The sequence below is a fragment of the Molossus molossus genome, unplaced genomic scaffold, assembly GCF_014108415.1.
Source record: "Molossus molossus isolate mMolMol1 unplaced genomic scaffold, mMolMol1.p scaffold_m16_p_20, whole genome shotgun sequence".
In the NCBI taxonomy this organism is placed as follows: Eukaryota; Metazoa; Chordata; class Mammalia; order Chiroptera; family Molossidae; genus Molossus; species Molossus molossus.
This window is the reverse complement of record NW_023425356.1, coordinates 41,255,106-41,264,675: the sequence shown is the minus strand read 5'-3', so window position 1 is coordinate 41,264,675 and position 9,570 is coordinate 41,255,106. Positions and strand designations below refer to the sequence as shown.

Sequence of the window (9,570 nt, the reverse complement as noted above, 5' to 3'; positions counted from 1 at the left end):
TCCTTGTTGATAAACATTGAGCAACAGTGAATATTTTGATTGCGTGAACATGGTAGGTAGAAAATTATGTCTGTTCAAATTTACATTTTCTAAATGATATTTTATGATTAAACTAGATACCACTTTGTAAAAATTTAAAGCAGGTATTTTTAGTGACTGCCTTAAAAATTGTAATTATTATAAGTACTTAAAGGCATACCAAATATATTCTAGGAGCAAAACAAATAGTGTGTATACATATATATTTAATACCTTGTGCCAATTGCTGGGGCCTATATATAGATGAATAATGACTGATGTTGAAAGATGAATAATGATCTAAGCAAATAGATAGGAGAGAAACATGCTAAACATAGTTTGAAAACTAGTCAAATTTCAAGTTCCAGTTGGAATATTAGGATTAATATATAGTATTTAAACTTTTATTCGTGGCATGAAATGTTAGTGTGTTTTGACAATAGTCTTTAAAATCAACATCCAAGTACAGTTCCTCCTGAAAGTACACCAATAATGAACTTTCCTGTTTGTCATCATTTTACTTTGGGAGCTGTGACAATATCACATGACATTCCTAACACGTGGGTTCTCCTGACCCAAGATCATTCCTGGAGTGTTCAGTATCCAAGACAGCAACCTTATTGCTTCTCTGTTCTTTTCCACTAAAGAACTCTGTATCCTCTGTGCTTGTTGATAGAGCTGGCTCTTTTTCTGTACCATGAATGGCAGGGTGTCTACAAGTTGTGTTTGTGACATCTTCTTATAATGCAGTTTGTTTTCACTATGTGTCAAGCTTCAAGCTAAAGGCTGGGTGAAAACATGGCCAAGCCTAATTAAAGAGCTAAGTCAGGAAATGAATAGATTGTCAGATAACTAAGAACTGGATCATGTGGAAGAAGGGACAGTGGTGTTGAGGTCAGACCCACAGTAGTCGTTCAGATTTTAGGAAAAGGTCAAACCAGAGCAGCTGATGCAATGAAGTACAAGGGGGCTAAGGATGTGTGAATGTCAAGAAGTCAAGGAATTGAAAGTCCACTAACTATGAACATCATACTGTTGAAGAACAGTTCACTTTGCAGCTACATTTATTCCATCTTACTCCCTATGTGGCAGACTTCATAATTCTTAAGGAAGCACAGTCCATTTGGATTTTATAAGCACGATCTATGAAATGTGTTTATTTGAAAAGTGATAAAACAGCCCTGGCCAGTTTGGCTCAGTGGTTCGAGTGTCAGCCCAAAGACTGAAGGGTCTTGGGTTCAATCCCCATCAAGGGCATGTACCTGGGTTGCAGGTTTGATCCCCAGCCCTGGTAAGGGTCGTTTGCAGGTGACCAGTTGATTTACCTCATTCAGATATGTGTTTCTCCACCCTCCCCCCCTCTAAGAAACAATGAAAAAATATCCTCCAGTGAGGATTAACAAAAAAAATAAAAATTAAATTAAAAAATGATAAAACAATTTTTCTACAGACAAGAATCCTTAGAATATCGCTCTTCCTGGATGTAACACATAAAACCCGAGTTTTCTAGGTTGACCAAAATGATTTTCAGGTTTACCTAAATCAGTGATTTTCAACCTTTTTCATCTCATGGCACACATAAACTAATTACTAAAATTCTACAGCATACGAAAAATATACTTTTTACCAATCTGACAGATAAAAAATAGGTATAATTTTGATTCATTCACCAGATGGCTTTTGTTGTGTTGTCTGTTGTCATTTTTTATTTGACTTTCAAAGAGAAAAGAGGTCAGTGACCCTGACTATCAGGTATTACATGTTGTTGTTTTAATCCTCACCTGAGGATATTTTTTCCATTGATTTTTAGATAGAGTGGGAGGGACAGGGGGTGGGGGGAGGGAGAGGGGGTGGGGGAGGGGGAGAGAGAGAGAGAGGGAGGGGGGAGGGAGGGAGAGAGAGAGAGAAACATTGATGTGAGACACATCGATTGGTTGCCTCCCGCAGGACCCCAACTAGGGCTGGAGATTGAACTGCAACTGAGGTACGTGCCCTGGACTGGAATTGAACCCTTGACTCTTTGGTCTGCTGGCCAACACTCTGACTGCTGAGCCAAACAGGCCAGGGCAGGTATTGCACGTTTTTTTTTTATCCTCACCTGAGGACATTTTTGCATTTATCTTCAGTTAGAGCAGGAGGGAGAGAGGGAGGAAGAGAGAGGGAGAAACATCCATGTGAGAGAGACACATCGAGTGGTTGCCACCCACATGACCCCAACCGGGGCCAGGGACAAACTGCAACAGTGGTACGTGCCCTTAGCAGAAACCAAACCCAGGACTCCCGGGTCTGTGAACCAATGCTCCAACTTCTAAGCCAAACCAGCCAGGGCAGGTATTGCATGTTTTAAAAATTCTTGTGGCATACCAGTTGAAAATCACTGACCTAAATTGTAACCTACTTTAGTATGCTGCTTAATGTACATTTAAATGGTTTACTTTTGTGAAGTACAAATTGCTAATGAGTCAGATGGACACTGCAGAGGTTTCCAGATCTTGATGTAGTCTAAAATAAAACGAAACTTTCTTTGTATTGGTAGGATTTGGCAGTTCTTTTAAATTCTTTACCAAAAAAATTTTTTCTAAGAACTGTGTTAGTTAAGAGATGTCTTTACCCTCCAGTCTCTCACCCACAAACAACATTCTGGCCCCACGTTTGCTTTAAATGGGAAAAACTGAAATGTCCACAAAGGCAGTCTGAGCAAGCTGTGACTCGATTGAAATCTTTTGTACTTTCCCTCCGGGATCTTCCAGCCTTCTTTCCCATCTGAGTTCTGGATTTCTATCTTAATTATCTACTCCTTGCTAGTTCCCAGGGTGATTCTTGGTGTTACTAGATCAATGCCAAGGCACAAGCTCCATCTCTTACAGTAAACACTTTGAAAGGAAAAACCTACAGAGTTTGAATGGAGTAAACTCTCTTCATATTAGAAAACTAAAACCATTCATTGTTAAATTGTACTTTATTTTGTGTTTGACATGTGATATCACAGTACTATTTCCCGTTTATGTACTCCATTATTCACTGCCAAAACACAGTCGACTATTCGTGCGACATCAAAATGAAAAATTTTATTCATTTTTTTGTCTTTTCAAACACATGCTAGTTCATTATTTTAATAAAATGCACTAACAGATGTTAGACAGAATGTGGCCACATCTGGGACATATAAAAATACCATTCCAAGTCACCATACGAGGGAAATAGCAATATTGTTTAGTTCTCCTCAAAAGTCTAACTAGCCCATCTTATTTAATCTGGTTTACTCCTTTAAACTGGATAGTTAAGAGTAGCAGCAATTATTTTGGTTGTCTTGGGAATATAAAAAGGAACAATGAGCCAAAACACCAAGGGAAGTGTCACAAAAAGAAATATACTGTGTTGAAACAAATAAAACTTAACTAAAGCTTGTGGCTAGCCCTATATATATTAGCTGAAGAGGTTGTAAATCTGGAGTTGTCTGCTTCCTGAAGCCACCTTGAATTACAAGTCTGCTTAGGCCTTTTTACAACGTCCCTACTTAACTTGACCCTTTCAAAGAAAGCATAACACATCTAAAGATACTAAATAAATATATGGTGATTAAATCCCAAGTTATTCCAGCTTCTAACCTACCTTTTGGTTTTTGTTTTGTTTTCTTAAAGCAAGTTTTCTAAAAAAAAAACAAAAACCTGCCAGGTTTCTGTCACTGGATCAGATTCATAACATCATCTTAAGCTTCTTGACAATTGACCACACTGAGGTTTGGAATAATAACTAGTGCTGAGAGGAAGCTCTGGAGATGTTTGTCTCACATACTGCTTACCAGTTGGAAAGAAAAAAAAATGCTGGAATTGTGTCTGCAGCGTGGAGCTAGAAGGCACATACAGCTTAATAGAAAGTATCTTGGACTTGTAGTCAGATGACATAGGTTTAAACCTCAGCTCTGCCACTTTGAGCTCAATGTGACAAAAGTCACATTTCCCTTGTCTATAAAGTCAGAATAATACCTTGGAGAATTATTGTGAAGATTCGGTGAAATAACAGATATAAAAGTGCTCTCTCCCCTGGCCTGTGTGGCTCAGTTGGTTGGAGCATTGTCCCATGCACCGAAAGGTGGCAGGTTCGATTCCCAGTCAGAGCACATACCCAGGTTTCAGGTTTGATGCCCAGTTGGGGCGAGTGTGGGATGCAACTGATGGATGTTTCTCTCTCTCTCCCTCCCTCTCTAAAATCAATATAGTTCTTTGAAAAAGAAAGTGCGCTCTAAAATGATTTATATACATAGCTTATCTATTGGTGGCCTGCAGTCTTCACCTCAGAGGAGCAGACAACAATGAGATATTTGGAGCACAGCTGAAAAGAAATCCATGTGGTGGATATAGAAGAGGCAGGTGTGAATTTCCATTTAAGACACACTGCCTAAATAAAGAAAGCCTCTGCAATCTTGATAGAAATTTCTGCTCTTAGGTAATAACAGTGAAAGGCAAACCAAACTCATTCTATTTCATATACACACTGGGATAAAAGATTCCTAGTCTTTCATTCTCTTAATACCTATTTCTTGAGCATCTACTATATGTGCCAAACATCGTGCTAGTCTCTAGGTATATACTGACAGGCAAGATTTCTGCTCTCAAGGAACTAATATCCTAATTACATAAGCTACACTAATATCTTTACTCCAAGCATTTGAAAAAGCGTAGGCACATAATAGATGCTCGATAAAAGTTGATTGAGCTGAACTAATCTAATTCTGTAGCATTACACATAGCAGACAGCAAGTAGAAAGGTGATTTTTGTGATCAGAGATGCCTACTTAATTCACTGTGTGATTAACAGGGTATTGCTTCTAAAGTTTTGAAGAAGAAAAAAATTTTAACTAGAGTTCATCTAGTCATCCACCTATTAGTGCTAATGCAGTTTTCTTACTTAAAATATGATTATCACTTCTTAGTACCTTTAACAGTGGGGCAGAATGTTAGTATAAAATGTTTTTCACAGTGATATCCCTAATGTCAAGTAAAAAAAATTAGCAAAAAAGAGAATAGGCTGGATATGTCAAGTCACTATTGACTATGGACTTGACTTTGATTTACTATACAATTAAAACAAAGGGGAAGAAAATGGAAAGTCCATTCTATTTACACAATAGTCAACTCTTAACAAGTATAGAGAGTTTATTTTTGAAAGCATAACTTTCTGGAAGCTACTCAAGAGATCCAGTGTTATGAAATAAAACTTCTTGGAGTTTTTTCACAATACCAAGGAGCTGAATGGGGAGGTCTGGGTGGTTGACTTTGGTATTGTTCATCACATCCCCACTTCTCCTAAACTTGGTTTAAAGACTGGGTTCAAGGATTCAGTCCCCTTGTAGATGGGGGAGGCTATGTAACTAGTTTTGGCCAATGAAATGTGATCTGTTTCCTTTCCAGGCTAAGGCTGAGAATAGCTCATGGGGATTCTTTAGTCACCTTCTTTCTTGCCACAGAAACTCAGTTGTTACATTCTAGGTGAGGCAGTTTCAAGATGGCAGACCCCCTGTCTGTCCAGACTGAGTCTGATCCATATGAAGCATGAGCAAGTAATAAACGTTTGTTGTGTTATGGCATGGAGATTTTGGACATGTTTGTTACTACACTATAACATAACCTTTCCTAATTAAAACTGTTAGGGAAAGCCCTTAATATTCTCATAGTGCCAAGTTTTTGAGTAAGAGATACTATAGGTAATAGGAGTTCCATAAGTTTGTCAGTAGTATCTTCCATATTAAGGATGCTAGCCTGAGGTCTAGCTCTTTAATCACATTTAATCCAGATATCCCTTAAGTTTTCCATTTTCCGACTAATTCTCCTGAGAATCTTTTTAAAGTACTATATTTAACTTTCATCCATAAAATTTCGGTGCTTTCTACAAATAATCACTTTTCTCAACATTAATTGAATTTCTTAATCTAACCACACATCATTGTTTTCATAAACATTTTGAATAGAGCAAAAGGTTCTGAATTATGAAGATCTTTAATTGAATTACACATGCAATCATAAACAAAGACGGGAGATGCTTCTGCAATTGCACTCTGTCTAGAAAGTGGACCCTTACCAGAAGGAAGCATTACTGATTATTTTTCTTTCACGTTGGAGGAAGGGTTTAACTTTGAAGGGCTTGTAGAATCTGAGAATTATAATTTCTTATTTAAAGCTATAGTAGGTGAAAGTTTCCAAGTCACTGAAAAATAATAATGCTTTGTTCTTGTTTAATGGATTGACAGGTAAGACACATAATGCATTGTCTCTAATATTTTAAACACTTAAATCCTCGCTCTCCAGGAAATCTCTGAACACACCAGCTGGAATTGATCTTTTTCTTTTCCAAAGTCCTGAGTAAATTCACATCACTTATTTGGCATTGCGTGTAGAGAGCTTTAGAGTTCCAGAGCTGGAAAGGACCTACGAATCCTTCAACACAATCCCCTCATTTTGCAAATAAGAAAAATAAATCCAGAGGAGTTATGTAATTTACTTAAGTCACACAGAGACCCACACATTGGAGGCTATAAATCTCTTGAGATTAGGGAACTCTTTCACTTCTTCAGTATATAGCTTATTTTTTGATGCATTTTATATATATTTTTGGTCGACTAGATTGCTGTGTTTCAGCTAATGCTTACATGTATTTACTCCATTAACACAGTCTCAAATTCGGGAGGTAATACTGGAGGAGGCCAAGGAGGGTAGGAGTCAACCAGCAGCCAGGTCAATAAGAGCTGATGAGAACAGTCAGAACGCTTACAGACGTCCAACAATATACTTGGAGAACTGAAGGTCATTTTCTCCGGGGTCACTGGACCTTGTAGGTTCCCTGTGCAGGGTGGAAAGCGTGCCTTTGTTGAAGGGGGAGGCAGGGGGCGAAGTTCAGGTGAAGTCCCGGAGGTGAATGCCCACGGAGCCCTTCGACCCGGCGCGAAGGGTGTAGGAGCTGGGGGCGGGCACGGAGGGCTGAACTCCGGCGCGAACCCCCGCCGGCCAGGGAAGCGGAACGGTGTGCGGAGGCCGGCTCGGAGCGCAGCAGGCGCCGGACGGAGAGGTGGCGCCGCCGCTGCCGGGCGTTGCCGGGGGCTGCGTGGGCCGAGCGCGCGGGGGCGGGGCCGCGGCGGGGCGGGGCGGGGCGCGCGGCGGGGCCTCCAGGCGGCACGCGGAGGCGCTCCCGCGCCTAGCACGTCCCCGGCCTGCGCCTCCGCCCCTCGCTCGCTGCTTCCCGCCCTCCCCGCAGCACTGGCCGAGCCGGCTTCCCCTCGGTCTCTCATGAATATTGAGTGGCCCCTGTTGGATTTCCCGAGCTCCATTGCGGAAGCCGAGGCTCGCCATATTGTGCGGCGGCGCCGGCGGCCGCGGCGGCTTGTCCCCGAGTCTCGCTCCGGCCGCGGTCCGCGGAGTCCCGGGCTGGGGCAGGAGCCGGTGAGCGGGGCGGGCGGAGGCGAAGGGTGCGGGAGCGGGGCCAGGCCGGGATGCGGGCGGCTGACGGCGGCGGGGCCGGGGGTGTGTGTCCGCGGGGGTGTGAGGGGAGATGGCGTCGCCGCCCCCGGCCGCTCTCCGGGCGGGGATGGCGGCTTCTCATTGTTCCCGTTTCTTCGAGGGTCTTGGCGGCGATGGTGAATCGGGCTTGTGGAGGCCCCCGTGGGGAAAGCTCAGGGATTCCCTCCTTCGCCCCGAACCCCTCGAACCCCTCGCGCCAGCTTCCCAGCGGGCGCGGCCCCGGCCCGCTCCTCCCCGGCGGGGCCCCTGCCTCTCTGCCGGGCGTGGAACGCGGGGTCTCTCCTCCCAGCGGCTTGCAGCCCGGAGCGGGTGTCCACCCGTGGGGGCGGGGAGGGGCGCTTTGTGCAGACGGCCCCTTCCCGCGGCTGGAGTCGGGGTTCGCGGGAGCGCTCGGGGGGCCCGGGAGACGCTGGCGTGGACGCATTCCTGGAGCGCCGCCAGCCTGCCCGCGGCCTGGGAGGATCTGCTGCTGCTCTGCGGACGCGTCGCCCGAGGAGGCGTGGGGGAGGGGGCGCTCGCTTCGCGCTGCCGGGAGCTGCCGGGTTGGGATCCTGTCCTGTCCGCGGAGCCCTGGGGTAGCCCGTGTGCCGGGGAGCCCTCCACCGGCTTGTCGGAATCCTTTCCCTCCTTCCGAAGCCGCCTCCCCTGCTCCCGGAGCTACTGGTGGTAAAAACTGGTCCCCGACGACTTGCAGGTTCATTCCCGTTACTTGTGGCTAGAGCCGTAATCCTGATGGCTCATCTCCTGGCAGGCTTTTGGGGTCCCTCCTCCAGGCCTGTCAGAAGTTTTCGAGGACGTGTGCCCTTACGTGGGCAAACGGTGGGAAAATGTCAGGTCGCCTTGCGGTGTGCAGAGAAATGTGCTGTGGAAAGGATAGGTTTGCATTCAGTTATTGTAGTACCGTGCTTTATTTCTGTTAAGAAATTTGAGACCTGGTTTCCCTGTTTTAGGACCGAGAATCGGGTTGAAAACTGGTGTATGAGTGATTCGTATTACATAATCGACTTGGTAGTTCCGAGATGATGGGCTGAAATATTTAGTGTAATGGGGAGGTAGTCTGCTTTCCCCGCTTGCCTTAGGGTATAGTTGTTGAATATTTTAGTAGCGTAGATGGGTGTTAGATCCCGGTTCTTAAAATGAATATTTGATCCTTTGATTTATAAAGAATTTAAATGGCAGCAACATGACTCTTGGTTATTCCTCCCCCCCCTCCCCCGAAGTTTCTACTTGTCACAATCAACAGGTATTTTTTAAAATCTTGATTGTACACTGAACTCACTTTTTAGTAAAATAGTGGGTAGTTATACAAGACTCCATTTTCCAGGGATAGCACAGCAAATATGGCCTCTCACTTCTAGGGATTTGAGTTATTTCCTTCAGGTAACCTTGTGGAGCCCACATTTGAGGTTATTATAATAGGTGTAGAAGTGAAATGGAGAATTTATGAAGGAAAACTGCCTGAGAAGCGTAGCCCCTTTGAGTATTTGAAAAATATGCTGATGGTCCTTAAATGTGCTGCATAGAAAAATTTCACATTAGAACCACTAACATAATGCAGACAATGCAGACAGGAGAATTTTGAGTTTTCCTCTGCCTCTGGGGAGCACTCAGACAGCTAGCTCCTAGGTTTGTGTGGATAGAAAGATAGAGCAGGTCCCCAAACATCTTTGGATGTCAGATCTGTCTCTTTAATCTGATTTATTCATGATTTGTGTTTATATTATGCAGTCATTGGAGTAAAGGTGATATATATGTCTAATGAATAATATATAACCAGATGTTTCAGTGACAGTTTCATTTCTATACATTAGCAAAGAGCCATAATTCTTTCCAGCCAAGAGAATTGAGTTAACATTAAAAAGCACTTTATTAAAATTATGACAGCATTTCTAGTATGACTTAAAGCATCTCATAATGTTGTAGCGGCTCATTTATTAAATCTGGAGAAATTAAACAATGCATCACAATTTGCAGTTTTGAAAAAAGGAAAAACACTTTGAGATTATGTATATTTTGCACACATACAGATCTGTGCTTGATT

The 9,570-nt window shown here is 43.3% G+C and overlaps 1 protein-coding gene across 1 annotated transcript in view; it reads left to right on the top strand.

Annotated features, from left to right (window-relative positions):
• Positions 1-7,369: 7,369 nt before the first annotated feature.
• RNF2 (ring finger protein 2) overlaps positions 7,370-9,570 on the top strand; it is a 45,610-nt gene continuing 43,409 nt past the window's right edge. Inside the window, exon 1 of the mRNA XM_036273316.1 lies at positions 7,370-7,451. The gene's annotated coding sequence lies outside the window, so the exon portion shown is untranslated. The remainder of the gene's footprint in view (positions 7,452-9,570) is intronic.